The sequence below is a fragment of the Eschrichtius robustus genome, chromosome 5 (assembly GCF_028021215.1).
Source record: "Eschrichtius robustus isolate mEscRob2 chromosome 5, mEscRob2.pri, whole genome shotgun sequence".
Classification (NCBI taxonomy): domain Eukaryota; kingdom Metazoa; phylum Chordata; class Mammalia; order Artiodactyla; family Eschrichtiidae; genus Eschrichtius; species Eschrichtius robustus.
Window position 1 is genome coordinate 109,967,295 of NC_090828.1, and position 15,660 is coordinate 109,982,954.

Sequence of the window (15,660 nt, forward strand, 5' to 3'; positions counted from 1 at the left end):
TTCCATTGTACTTTACAACCTAGAACACGACTTCCATTAAGGCTCTGTTGCCCTAGTGACCAGATTTGGTAAAGGAGAAATGCTGCCCCCTTGTGGCCGTTTCCCGCAAGAGCAGCTTTAAACCCACAGCTACTGGTCACTTAAAATTCACAAGGGCTCAGGGCTGTAAAGGACACCTGCCATCAAAAATTGTGCTCAGGTGGGGAATGGACAAAAGAAATTCAAAACAGGCGAATGTTTCAAGAAGATAGTATGCAGAGGTAAGTATTCCTCACTCTCTTTAAACAAAAAAACAGGAAAATGGGTAAAAGCTCAACCTCAGGAATTATTAGACTCATGCAATCTAATCAACGAAAAGGTTTCAACTCACACCTGTCGACTGACCGTCAGCAAAAAGTCTACCAACAATAAATGCTGACGGGGTTGTAGAGAACTGTGTAACCTCTAGGTGCTGGTGGGAAGGAAAGTGGTTAACAGCCAATAATGACTACCGAAAGGAACTGCGTTGAAAAGTGAAAACTGAGGTACCATTCAATCCAGCAGGCACACCACTGGGCCTCTCACCTGAGAAGACCAGGATCGAAAAGACACAGGCTGCAAAGGCTGCACTGCAGCCTTATTCAAAATAGCCAAGATGGGAAGCAACCAAAATGTCCATCAACAGGTGAATGGATAAAGAAGAAGGAGTCCATGTACACAATGGAATATTAGCCATGGAAAACAATGAAACACTGCTCTTTGAGGCACCAGAGATGAGCCTGGAGATAATCACAAAACATGAGGTAAGTCGGAAAGCAAAAGACCTATATCCTATGATATCCCTTAGAGGCGTTATCTAATCACTGACACAAATGAACATATTTCCACAGAGAAAGGCACTCACAGACTTATAAAACCAACTATGCTCATCTAAAAGGAAAGGTGGGGGGAATGGATAAATGAGATTAGTGTTACTATACATATCCAAATACATATTATATACATATTTCAAAACGACCGACCATATAGCAAGGGAGGTCTACAGAACACTCTGTAATATTTTACATGGGAAGAGGATCTGTAGAGTAGACATATATAATGTACAAATGAACTAGATTGTGTACCCCTAGGACAAACAATATTCTAGTCCTTACCCCGATTAAAAAAAATAACAAAAACAAGAAGTAATGAGACCTAAACTTATGGGGGTTTCTCCTGGCACATTCCATTCTAATTTACAACCTAGGAACACGACTTCCAGAAAGGCTCTGCTGCCCTAGTACTCAGATTTGGGAATGGAGAAATGCTGCCTCCTTGTGGCCATTTCCCACAACAGCAGCTTTCAACCCACTGCTAAAGGTCACTAAATATTCACCAACTTGCCATTCTGTAAATGACACCTGCCCTCCAAATAAATCCTGGGATCAAAAATGGAGCAAAAATTTCAAAAGAGGGCAACCTTCCAAGAAGACAATTTCAAGAGCTATGTGGTACTCACAGCTTTTCCTTTAAAGAGGAAAGAAAAGGTGTGGGAAAATGATATATTTTAGGAATTTTTAAAGACATGCAAACCCAAATTACAAAACCCTATCAGCTCACAGCAGTCAGAATGGCCATCAGCAAAAATGTTTCAAAAAATAAATGCTGAAGGGACTGTGGAGGAATGCGTACACTCGGCCCTAAGGGGGACGTGGTAAGAGCCACTAATGAAAACACAATGGAAGTGCCTTGAAAAGGTAAACACTGAGCTACCCGTCAATCAGTCATACCCACTGCTGGGCCTATCCCCTGAGAAAATGAGAATCAAAACGTCACAGGCTGGCAACCCTGCACTCCAGCCATATTGACCATAGCCAACATTTGGAAGCAATGAAAATGTCCATCAACAGAGGAACGCACCAAGAAGAACTGTTCCATGTACACAATGTAATATTGCTCCAATAATAAATATAAGGTAAATTTAAAAGACAAACATAAGTAAGGAGACATCAGCATTTGTGGGTTTCTTCAGGCACAATCCACTCTAATTTATAACCGAGGAACACCACTGGCCGGAAGGCCTGTTGCTCTATTACCAGCATGGGGAACGTAGAAAGACCGCCACCCTCTGGCCGTTACCTGCAAACGCAGGTTTAAGCCTGTGCTAATGGTCACCGCAAAATGTCTTCAGGGAGGTAATGGCCAAAAAATTTTAAAATTATGACATACATACTTTAAGAAAACACTTTGAAGAACTAAGCGGTACTCACAGCCTGAAAAATGAAAAGGACCTGCCTTAAAGCTCAGTTTTAATGGATCATGAGACACATGCAAATTCAGCCACAAAGACGTATCAGCTCACACCAGTCAGAATAACCATCAGTAAAAAACCACAAAGAATAAATGCTGAAGGTGCTGTGGAGAAATGCAAACCCTCCACTTTAAGTGGGATGTAACCTGGAGAGAGCCACTCATGAGAGCAGAGTGGAGGTGCCGTTAAAAGGTAAACATTCAGCTACCGTACGATCCAGAGGCTTATTCCTGGACCTATAACCTAAGAAGACAGAATTGGAAAGAAAGAGGCAGGCAAATCTGCATTGCACAGTATTACCATAGCCAAGATATGGAAGTCACCAAAAAGTCCACCGACACATGGGTGGACAAAGAAGAACTGCTACATGTACAGATGGATTATGAGCTAGCGATAAAATGAAACACTGCCATTTGCAGCACCATAGATGACTCTAGAAGTAATCACGCAACTTGGAGTAAGTGAGAAAACGAAAGACACATATCCTATCATACCACAAAGAGGTGTTACCTAAAAATTGATACAAACGAAGATACTTCCACAGAGAAAGGCAATCACAGATTCAGTACAAAACTTAAGGTTCACCAAATGGAAAGGTGTGAGGATTGGGTACATTACCATATTGAGGTGAACAGAGATATACAAACACACGTGAAATATATAATCACCAAAGACCTACAGAATACCAAGAGAAGACTACTCAACATTGTGTCATAACCTACACGGGAAAAGATTCCAAAGAAGAATAGATATATGTATATGTGTGAAGGAACCACGTCTTGCACACCTAGACCAAACAAACCATTGTAATCGAATTTGCTGTGATAAAGAATAAAAATTTTGTTAAAAATACAAACAAGAAGGAATGACACATAAACTTAAAGGGCTTTTTCCCGGCACATTCCATTGTAACTTACAACCTAGAACACGACTTCCATTAAGGCTCTGTTGCCCTAGTGACCAGATTTGGTAAAGCAGAAATGCTGCCCCCTTGTGGCCGTTTCCCGCAAGAGCAGGTTTAAACCCACAGCTACTGGTCACTTAAAATTCACAAGGGCTCAGGGCTGTAAAGGACACCTGCCGTCAAAAATTGTGCTCAGGTGGGGAATGGACAAAAGAAATTCAAAACAGGCGAATGTTTCAAGAAGATAGTATGCAGAGGTAAGTATTCCTCACTCTCTTTAAACAAAAAAACAGGAAAATGGGTAAAAGCTCAACCTCAGGAATTATTAGACTCATGCAATCTAATCAACCAAAAGGTTTCAACTCACACCTGTCGACTGACCGTCAGCAAAAAGTCTACCAACAATAAATGCTGACGGGGTTGTAGAGAACTGTGTAACCTCTAGGTGCTGGTGAGATGTAAAGTGGTTAACAGCCAGTAAGGAGTACCAAAAGGAACTGCGTTGAAAAGTGAAAATTGAGGTACCACTCAATGCAACAGGCACACCACTGGGCCTCTCACCTGAGAAGACCAGGATCGAAAAGACACAGGCTGCAAAGGCTGCACTGCAGCCTTATTCAAAATAGCCAAGATGGGAAGCAACCAAAATGTCCATCAACAGGTGAATGGATAAAGAAGAAGGAGTCCATGTACACAATGGAATATTAGCCATGGAAAACAATGAAACACTGCTCTTTGAGGCACCAGAGATGAGCCTGGAGATAATCACAAAACATGAGGTAAGTCGGAAAGCAAAAGACCTATATCCTATGATATCCCTTAGAGGCGTTATCTAATCACTGACACAAATGAACATATTTCCACAGAGAAAGACACTCACAGACTTAGAAAACCAACTATGCTCATCTAAAAGGAAAGGTGGGGGGAATGGATAAATGAGATTAGTGTTACTATACATATCCAAATACATATTATATACATATTTCAAAACGACCGACCATATAGCAAGGGAGGTCTACAGAACACTCTGTAATATTTTACATGGGAAGAGGATCTGTAGAGTAGACATATATAATGTACATTTGAACCAGATTGTGTACCCCTAGGACAAACAATATTCTAGTCCTTACCCCGATTAAAAAAATTAACAAAAACAAGAAGTAATGAGACCTAAACTTATGGGGGTTTCTCCTGGCACATTCCATTCTAATTTACAACCTAGGAACACGACTTCCAGAAAGGCTCTGCTGCCCTAGTACTCAGATTTGGGAATGGAGAAATGCTGCCTCCTTGTGGCCATTTCCCACAACAGCAGCTTTCAACCCACTGCTAAAGGTCACTAAATATTCACCAACTTGCCATTCTGTAAATGACACCTGCCCTCCAAATAAATCCTGGGATCAAAAATGGAGCAAAAATTTCAAAAGAGGGCAACCTTCCAAGAAGACAATTTCAAGAGCTATGTGGTACTCACAGCTTTTCCTTTAAAGAAGAGGAAAGAAAAAGGTGTGGGAAAATGATATATTTTAGGAATTTTTAAAGACATGCAAACCCAAATTACAAAAACCTATCAGCTCACAGCAGTCAGAATGGCCATCAGCAAAAATGTTTCAAAAAATAAATGCTGAAGGGACTGTGGAGGAATGCGTACACTCGGCCCTAAGGGGGACGTGGTAAGAGCCACTAATGAAAACACAATGGAAGTGCCTTGAAAAGGTAAACACTGAGCTACCCGTCAATCAGTCATACCCACTGCTGGGCCTATCCCCTGAGAAAATGAGAATCAAAACGTCACAGGCTGGCAATCCTGCACTCCAGCCATATTGACCATAGCCAACATTTGGAAGCAATGAAAATGTCCATCAACAGAGGAACGCACCAAGAAGAACTCTTCCATGTACACAATGTAATATTGCTCCAATAATAAATATAAGGTAAATTTAAAAGACAAACATAAGTAAGGAGACATCAGCATTTGTGGGTTTCTTCAGGCACAATCCACTCTAATTTATAACCGAGGAACACCACTGGCCGGAAGGCCTGTTGCCCTAGTACCAGCATGGGGAACGTAGAAAGACTGCCACCCTCTGGCCGTTACCTGCAAACGCAGGTTTAAGCCTGTGCTAATGGTCACCGCAAAATGTCTTCAGGGAGGTAATGGCGAAAAAATTTTAAAATTATGACATACATACTTTAAGAAAACACTTTGAAGAACTAAGCTGTACTCACAGCCTGAAAAATGAAAAGGACCTGCCTTAAAGCTCAGTTTTAATGGATCATGAGACACATGCAAATTCAGCCACAAAGACGTATCAGCTCACACCAGTCAGAATAACCATCAGTAAAAAACCACAAAGAATAAATGCTGAAGGTGCTGTGGAGAAATGCAAACCCTCCACTTTAAGTGGGATGTAACCTGGAGAGAGCCACTCATGAGAGCAGAGTGGAGGTGCCGTTAAAAGGTAAACATTGAGCTACCGTACGATCCAGAGGCTTATTCCTGGACCTATAACCTAAGAAGACAGAATTGGAAAGAAAGAGGCAGGCAAATCTGCATTGCACAGTATTACCATAGCCAAGATATGGAAGTCACCAAAAAGTCCACCGACAGATGGGTGGACAAAGAAGATCTGCTACATGTACAGATGGATTATGAGCTAGCGATAAAATGAAACAATGCCATTTGCAGCACCATAGATGACTCTAGAAGTAATCACGCAACTTGGAGTAAGTGAGAAAGCGAAAGACACATATCCTATCATACCACATAGAGGTGTTACCTAAAAATTGATACAAACGAAGATACTTCCACAGAGAAAGGCAATCACAGATTCAGTACAAAAACTTAAGGTTCACCAAATGGAAAGGTGTGAGGATTGGGTACATTACCATATTGAGGTGAACAGAGATATACAAACACACGTGAAATATATAATCACCAAAGACCTACAGAATACCAAGAGAAGACTACTCAACATTGTGTCATAACCTACACGGGAAAAGATTCCAAAGAAGAATAGATATATGTATATGTGTGAAGGAACCACATCTTGCACACCTAGACCAAACAAACCATTGTAATCGAATTTGCTGTGATAAAGAATAAAAATTTTGTTAAAAATACAAACAAGAAGGAATGACACATACACTTAAAGGGCTTTTTCCCGGCACATTCCATTGTACTTTACAACCTAGAACACGACTTCCATTAAGGCTCTGTTGCCCTAGTGACCAGATTTGGTAAAGGAGAAATGCTGCCCCCTTGTGGCCGTTTCCCGCAAGAGCAGCTTTAAACCCACAGCTACTGGTCACTTAAAATTCACAAGGGCTCAGGGCTGTAAAGGACACCTGCCGTCAAAAATTGTGCTCAGGTGGGGAATGGACAAAAGAAATTCAAAACAGGCGAATGTTTCAAGAAGATAGTATGCAGAGGTAAGTATTCCTCACTCTCTTTAAACAAAAAAACAGGAAAATGGGTAAAAGCTCAACCTCAGGAATGATTAGACTCATGCAATCTAATCAACCAAAAGGTTTCAACTCACACCTGTCGACTGACCGTCAGCAAAAAGTCTACCAACAATAAATGCTGACGGGGTTGTAGAGAACTGTGTAACCTCTAGGTGCTGGTGAGATGTAAAGTGGTTAACAGCCAGTAAGGAGTACCAAAAGGAACTGCGTTGAAAAGTGAAAATTGAGGTACCACTCAATGCAACAGGCACACCACTGGGCCTCTCACCTGAGAAGACCAGGATCGAAAAGACACAGGCTGCAAAGGCTGCACTGCAGCCTTATTCAAAATAGCCAAGATGGGAAGCAACCAAAATGTCCATCAACAGGTGAATGGATAAAGAAGAAGGAGTCCATGTACACAATGGAATATTAGCCATGGAAAACAATGAAACACTGCTCTTTGAGGCACCAGAGATGAGCCTGGAGATAATCACAAAACATGAGGTAAGTCGGAAAGCAAAAGACCTATATCCTATGATATCCCTTAGAGGCGTTATCTAATCACTGACACAAATGAACATATTTCCACAGAGAAAGACACTCACAGACTTAGAAAACCAACTATGCTCATCTAAAAGGAAAGGTGGGGAGAATGGATAAATGAGATTAGTGTTACTATACATATCCAAATACATATTATATACATATTTCAAAACGACCGACCATATAGCAAGGGAGGTCTACAGAACACTCTGTAATATTTTACATGGGAAGAGGATCTGTAGAGTAGACATATATAATGTACAATTGAACCAGATTGTGTACCCCTAGGACAAACAATATTCTAGTCCTTACCCCGATTAAAAAAATTAACAAAAACAAGAAGTAATGAGACCTAAACTTATGGGGGTTTCTCCTGGCACATTCCATTCTAGTTTACAACCTAGGAACACGACTTCCAGAAAGGCTCTGCTGCCCTAGTACTCAGATTTGGGAATGGAGAAATGCTGCCTCCTTGTGGCCATTTCCCACAACAGCAGCTTTCAACCCACTGCTAAAGGTCACTAAATATTCACCAACTTGCCATTCTGTAAATGACACCTGCCCTCCAAATAAATCCTGGGATCAAAAATGGAGCAAAAATTTCAAAAGAGGGCAACCTTCCAAGAAGACAATTTCAAGAGCTATGTGGTACTCACAGCTTTTCCTTTAAAGAAGAGGAAAGAAAAAGGTGTGGGAAAATGATATATTTTAGGAATTTTTAAAGACATGCAAACCCAAATTACAAAACCCTATCAGCTCACAGCAGTCAGAATGGCCATCAGCAAAAATGTTTCAAAAAATAAATGCTGAAGGGACTGTGGAGGAATGCGTACACTCGGCCCTAAGGGGGACGTGGTAAGAGCCACTAATGAAAACACAATGGAAGTGCCTTGAAAAGGTAAACACTGAGCTACCCGTCAATCAGTCATACCCACTGCTGGGCCTATCCCCTGAGAAAATGAGAATCAAAACGTCACAGGCTGGCAACCCTGCACTCCAGCCATATTGACCATAGCCAACATTTGAAAGCAATGAAAATGTCCATCAACAGAGGAACGCACCAAGAAGAACTGTTCCATGTACACAATGTAATATTGCTCCAATAATAAATATAAGGTAAATTTAAAAGACAAACATAAGTAAGGAGACATCAGCATTTGTGGGTTTCTTCAGGCACATTCCACTCTAATTTATAACCGAGGAACACCACTGGCCGGAAGGCCTGTTGCCCTAGTACCAGCATGGGGAACGTAGAAAGACTGCCACCCTCTGGCCGTTACCTGCAAACGCAGGTTTAAGCCTGTGCTAATGGTCACCGCAAAATGTCTTCAGGGAGGTAATGGCCAAAAAATTTTAAAATTATGACATACATACTTTAAGAAAACACTTTGAAGAACTAAGCGGTACTCACAGCCTGAAAAATGAAAAGGACCTGCCTTAAAGCTCAGTTTTAATGGATCATGAGACACATGCAAATTCAGCCACAAAGACGTATCAGCTCACACCAGTCAGAATAACCATCAGTAAAAAACCACAAAGAATAAATGCTGAAGGTGCTGTGAAGAAATGCAAACCCTCCACTTTAAGTGGGATGTAACCTGGAGAGAGCCACTCATGAGAGCAGAGTGGAGGTGCCGTTAAAAGGTAAACATTGAGCTACCGTACGATCCAGAGGCTTATTCCTGGACCTATAACCTAAGAAGACAGAATTGGAAAGAAAGAGGCAGGCAAATCTGCATTGCACAGTATTACCATAGCCAAGATATGGAAGTCACCAAAAAGTCCACCGACAGATGGGTGGACAAAGAAGAACTGCTACATGTACAGATGGATTATGAGCTAGCGATAAAATGAAGCAATGCCATTTGCAGCACCATAGATGACTCTAGAAGTAATCACGCAACTTGGAGTAAGTGAGAAAACGAAAGACACATATCCTATCATACCACATAGAGGTGTTACCTAAAAATTGATACAAACGAAGATACTTCCACAGAGAAAGGCAATCACAGATTCAGTACAAAAACTTAAGGTTCACCAAATGGAAAGGTGTGAGGATTGGGTACATTACCATATTGAGGTGAACAGAGATATACAAACACACGTGAAATATATAATCACCAAAGACCTACAGAATACCAAGAGAAGACTACTCAACATTGTGTCATAACCTACACGGGAAAAGATTCCAAAGAAGAATAGATATATGTATATGTGTGAAGGAACCACATCTTGCACACCTAGACCAAACAAACCATTGTAATCGAATTTGCTGTGATAAAGAATAAAAATTTTGTTAAAAATACAAACAAGAAGGAATGACACATACACTTAAAGGGCTTTTTCCTGGCACATTCCATTGTACTTTACAACCTAGAACACGACTTCCATTAAGGCTCTGTTGCCCTAGTGACCAGATTTGGTAAAGGAGAAATGCTGCCCCCTTGTGGCCGTTTCCCGCAAGAGCAGCTTTAAACCCACAGCTACTGGTCACTTAAAATTCACAAGGGCTCAGGGCTGTAAAGGACACCTGCCGTCAAAAATTGTGCTCAGGTGGGGAATGGACAAAAGAAATTCAAATCAGGCGAATGTTTCAAGAAGATAGTATGCAGAGGTAAGTATTCCTCACTCTCTTTAAACAAAAAAACAGGAAAATGGGTAAAAGCTCAACCTCAGGAATTATTAGACTCATGCAATCTAATCAACCAAAAGGTTTCAACTCACACCTGTCCACTGACCGTCAGCAAAAAGTCTACCAACAATAAATGCTGACGGGGTTGTAGAGAACTCTGTAACCTCTAGGTGCTGGTGAGATGTAAAGTGGTTAACAGCCAGTAAGGAGTACAAAAAGGAACTGCGTTAAAAAGTGAAAATTGAGGTACCACTCAATGCAACAGGCACACCACTGGGCCTCTCACCTGAGAAGACCAGGATCGAAAAGACACAGGCTGCAAAGGCTGCACTGCAGCCTTATTCAAAATAGCCAAGATGGGAAGCAACCAAAATGTCCATCAACAGGTGAATGGATAAAGAAGAAGGAGTCCATGTACACAATGGAATATTAGCCATGGAAAACAATGAAACACTGCTCTTTGAGGCACCAGAGATGAGCCTGGAGATAATCACAAAACATGAGGTAAGTCGGAAAGCAAAAGACCTATATCCTATGATATCCCTTAGAGGCGTTATCTAATCACTGACACAAATGAACATATTTCCACAGAGAAAGACACTCACAGACTTAGAAAACCAACTATGCTCATCTAAAAGGAAAGGTGGGGGGAATGGATAAATGAGATTAGTGTTACTATACATATCCAAATACATATTATATACATATTTCAAAACGACCGACCATATAGCAAGGGAGGTCTACAGAACACTCTGTAATATTTTACATGGGAAGAGGATCTGTAGAGTAGACATATATAATGTACAATTGAACCAGATTGTGTACCCCTAGGACAAACAATATTCTAGTCCTTACCCCGATTAAAAAAATTAACAAAAACAAGAAGTAATGAGACCTAAACTTATGGGGGTTTCTCCTGGCACATTCCATTCTAATTTACAACCTAGGAACACGACTTCCAGAAAGGCTCTGCTGCCCTAGTACTCAGATTTGGGAATGGAGAAATGCTGCCTCCTTGTGGCCATTTCCCACAACAGCAGCTTTCAACCCACTGCTAAAGGTCACTAAATATTCACCAACTTGCCATTCTGTAAATGACACCTGCCCTCCAAATAAATCCTGGGATCAAAAATGGAGCAAAAATTTCAAAAGAGGGCAACCTTCCAAGAAGACAATTTCAAGAGCTATGTGGTACTCACAGCTTTTCCTTTAAAGAAGAGGAAAGAAAAAGGTGTGGGAAAATGATATATTTTAGGAATTTTTAAAGACATGCAAACCCAAATTACAAAACCCTATCAGCTCACAGCAGTCAGAATGGCCATCAGCAAAAATGTTTCAAAAAATAAATGCTGAAGGGACTGTGGAGGAATGCGTACACTCGGCCCTAAGGGGGACGTGGTAAGAGCCACTAATGAAAACACAATGGAAGTGCCTTGAAAAGGTAAACACTGAGCTACCCGTCAATCAGTCATACCCGCTGCTGGGCCTATCCCCTGAGAAAATGAGAATCAAAACGTCACAGGCTGGCAATCCTGCACTCCAGCCATATTGACCATAGCCAACATTTGGAAGCAATGAAAATGTCCATCAACAGAGGAACGCACCAAGAAGAACTGTTCCATGTACACAATGTAATATTGCTCCAATAATAAATATAAGGTAAATTTAAAAGACAAACATAAGTAAGGAGACATCAGCATTTGTGGGTTTCTTCAGGCACATTCCACTCTAATTTATAACCGAGGAACACCACTGGCCGGAAGGCCTGTTGCCCTAGTACCAGCATGGGGAACGTAGAAAGACCGCCACCCTCTGGCCGTTACCTGCAAACGCAGGTTTAAGCCTGTGCTAATGGTCACCGCAAAATGTCTTCAGGGAGGTAATGGCCAAAAAATTTTAAAATTATGACATACATACTTTAAGAAAACACTTTGAAGAACTAAGCGGTACTCACAGCCTGAAAAATGAAAAGGACCTGCCTTAAAGCTCAGTTTTAATGGATCATGAGACACATGCAAATTCAGCCACAAAGACGTATCAGCTCACACCAGTCAGAATAACCATCAGTAAAAAACCACAAAGAATAAATGCTGAAGGTGCTGTGGAGAAATGCAAACCCTCCACTTTAAGTGGGATGTAACCTGGAGAGAGCCACTCATGAGAGCAGAGTGGAGGTGCCGTTAAAAGGTAAACATTGAGCTACCGTACGATCCAGAGGCTTATTCCTGGACCTATAACCTAAGAAGACAGAATTGGAAAGAAAGAGGCAGGCAAATCTGCATTGCACAGTATTACCATAGCCAAGATATGGAAGTCACCAAAAAGTCCACGGACAGATGGGTGGACAAAGAAGAACTGCTACATGTACAGATGGATTATGAGCTAGCGATAAAATGAAGCAATGCCATTTGCAGCACCATAGATGACTCTAGAAGTAATCACGCAACTTGGAGTAAGTGAGAAAACGAAAGACCCATATCCTATCATACCATATAGAGGTGTTACCTAAAAATTGATACAAACGAAGATACTTCCACAGAGAAAGGCAATCACAGATTCAGTACAAAAACTTAAGGTTCACCAAATGGAAAGGTGTGAGGATTGGGTACATTACCATATTGAGGTGAACAGAGATATACAAACACACGTGAAATATATAATCACCAAAGACCTACAGAATACCAAGAGAAGACTACTCAACATTGTGTCATAACCTACACGGGAAAAGATTCCAAAGAAGAATAGATATATGTATATGTGTGAAGGAACCACGTCTTGCACACCTAGACCAAACAAACCATTGTAATCGAATTTGCTGTGATAAAGAATAAAAATTTTGTTAAAAATACAAACAAGAAGGAATGACACATACACTTAAAGGGCTTTTTCCCGGCACATTCCATTGTAATTTACAACCTAGAACACGACTTCCATTAAGGCTCTGTTGCCTTAGTGACCAGATTTGGTAAAGGAGAAATGCTGCCCCCTTGTGGCCGTTTCCCGCAAGAGCAGCTTTAAACCCACAGCTACTGGTCACTTAAAATTCACAAGGGCTCAGGGCTGTAAAGGACACCTGCCGTCAAAAATTGTGCTCAGGTGGGGAATGGACAAAAGAAATTCAAAACAGGCGAATGTTTCAAGAAGATAGTATGCAGAGGTAAGTATTCCTCACTCTCTTTAAACAAAAAAACAGGAAAATGGGTAAAAGCTCAACCTCAGGAATGATTAGACTCATGCAATCTAATCAACCAAAAGGTTTCATCTCACACCTGTCGACTGACCGTCAGCAAAAAGTCTACCAACAATAAATGCTGACGGGGTTGCAGAGAACTGTGTAACCTCTAGGTGCTGGTGGGATGGAAAGTGGTTAACAGCCAATAATGACTACTGAAAGGAAATGCGTTGAAAAGTGAAAACTGAGGTACCATTCAATCCAGCAGGCACACCACTGGGCCTCTCACCTGAGAAGACCAGGATCGAAAAGACACAGGCTGCAAATGCTGCACTGCAGCCTTATTCAAAATAGCCAAGATGGGAAGCAACCAAAATGTCCATCAACAGGTGAATGGATAAAGAAGAAGGAGTCCATGTACACAATGGAATATTAGCCATGGAAAACAATGAAACACTGTTCTTTGAGGCACCAGAGATGAGCCTGGAGATAATCACAAAACATGAGGTAAGTCGGAAAGCAAAAGACCTATATCCTATGATATCCCTTAGAGGCGTTATCTAATCACTGACACAAATGAACATATTTCCACAGAGAAAGACACTCACAGACTTAGAAAACCAACTATGCTCATCTAAAAGGAAAGGTGGGGGGAATGGATAAATGAGATTAGTGTTACTATACATATCCAAATACATATTATATACATATTTCAAAACGACCGACCATATAGCAAGCGAGGTCTACAGAACACTCTGTAATATTTTACATGGGAAGAGGATCTGTAGAGTAGACATATATAATGTACAATTGAACCAGATTGTGTACCCCTAGGACAAACAATATTCTAGTCCTTACCCCGATTAAAAAAATTAACAAAAACAAGAAGTAATGAGACCTAAACTTATGGGGGTTTCTCCTGGCACATTCCATTCTAATTTACAACCTAGGAACACGACTTCCAGAAAGGCTCTGCTGCCCTAGTACTCAGATTTGGGAATGGAGAAATGCTGCCTCCTTGTGGCCATTTCCCACAACAGCAGCTTTCAACCCACTGCTAAAGGTCACTAAATATTCACCAACTTGCCATTCTGTAAATGACACCTGCCCTCCAAATAAATCCTGGGATCAAAAATGGAGCAAAAATTTCAAAAGAGGGCAACCTTCCAAGAAGACAATTTCAAGAGCTATGTGGTACTCACAGCTTTTCCTTTAAAGAAGAGGAAAGAAAAAGGTGTGGGAAAATGATATATTTTAGGAATTTTTAAAGACATGCAAACCCAAATTACAAAACCCTATCAGCTCACAGCAGTCAGAATGGCCATCAGCAAAAATGTTTCAAAAAATAAATGCTGAAGGGACTGTGGAGGAATGCGTACACTCGGCCCTAAGGGGGACGTGGTAAGAGCCACTAATGAAAACACAATGGAAGTGCCTTGAAAAGGTAAACACTGAGCTACCTGTCAATCAGTCATACCCGCTGCTGGGCCTATCCCCTGAGAAAATGAGAATCAAAACGTCACAGGCTGGCAATCCTGCACTCCAGCCATATTGACCATAGCCAACATTTGGAAGCAATGAAAATGTCCATCAACAGAGGAACGCACCAAGAAGAACTGTTCCATGTACACAATGTAATATTGCTCCAATAATAAATATAAGGTAAATTTAAAAGACAAACATAAGTAAGGAGACATCAGCATTTGTGGGTTTCTTCAGGCACATTCCACTCTAATTTATAACCGAGGAACACCACTGGCCGGAAGGCCTGTTGCCCTAGTACCAGCATGGGGAACGTAGAAAGACCGCCACCCTCTGGCCGTTACCTGCAAACGCAGGTTTAAGCCTGTGCTAATGGTCACCGCAAAATGTCTTCAGGGAGGTAATGGCCAAAAAATTTTAAAATTATGACATACATACTTTAAGAAAACACTTTGAAGAACTAAGCGGTACTCACAGCCTGAAAAATGAAAAGGACCTGCCTTAAAGCTCAGTTTTAATGGATCATGAGACACATGCAAATTCAGCCACAAAGACGTATCAGCTCACACCAGTCAGAATAACCATCAGTAAAAAACCACAAAGAATAAATGCTGAAGGTGCTGTGGAGAAATGCAAACCCTCCACTTTAAGTGGGATGTAACCTGGAGAGAGCCACTCATGAGAGCAGAGTGGAGGTGCCGTTAAAAGGTAAACATTGAGCTACCGTACGATCCAGAGGCTTATTCCTGGACCTATAACCTAAGAAGACAGAATTGGAAAGAAAGAGGCAGGCAAATCTGCATTGCACAGTATTACCATAGCCAAGATATGGAAGTCACCAAAAAGTCCACGGACAGATGGGTGGACAAAGAAGAACTGCTACATGTACAGATGGATTATGAGCTAGCGATAAAATGAAGCAATGCCATTTGCAGCACCATAGATGACTCTAGAAGTAATCACGCAACTTGGAGTAAGTGAGAAAACGAAAGACCCATATCCTATCATACCATATAGAGGTGTTACCTAAAAATTGATACAAACGAAGATACTTCCACAGAGAAAGGCAATCACAGATTCAGTACAAAAACTTAAGGTTCACCAAATGGAAAGGTGTGAGGATTGGGTACATTACCATATTGAGGTGAACAGAGATATACAAACACACGTGAAATATATAATCACCAAAGACCTACAGAATACCAAGA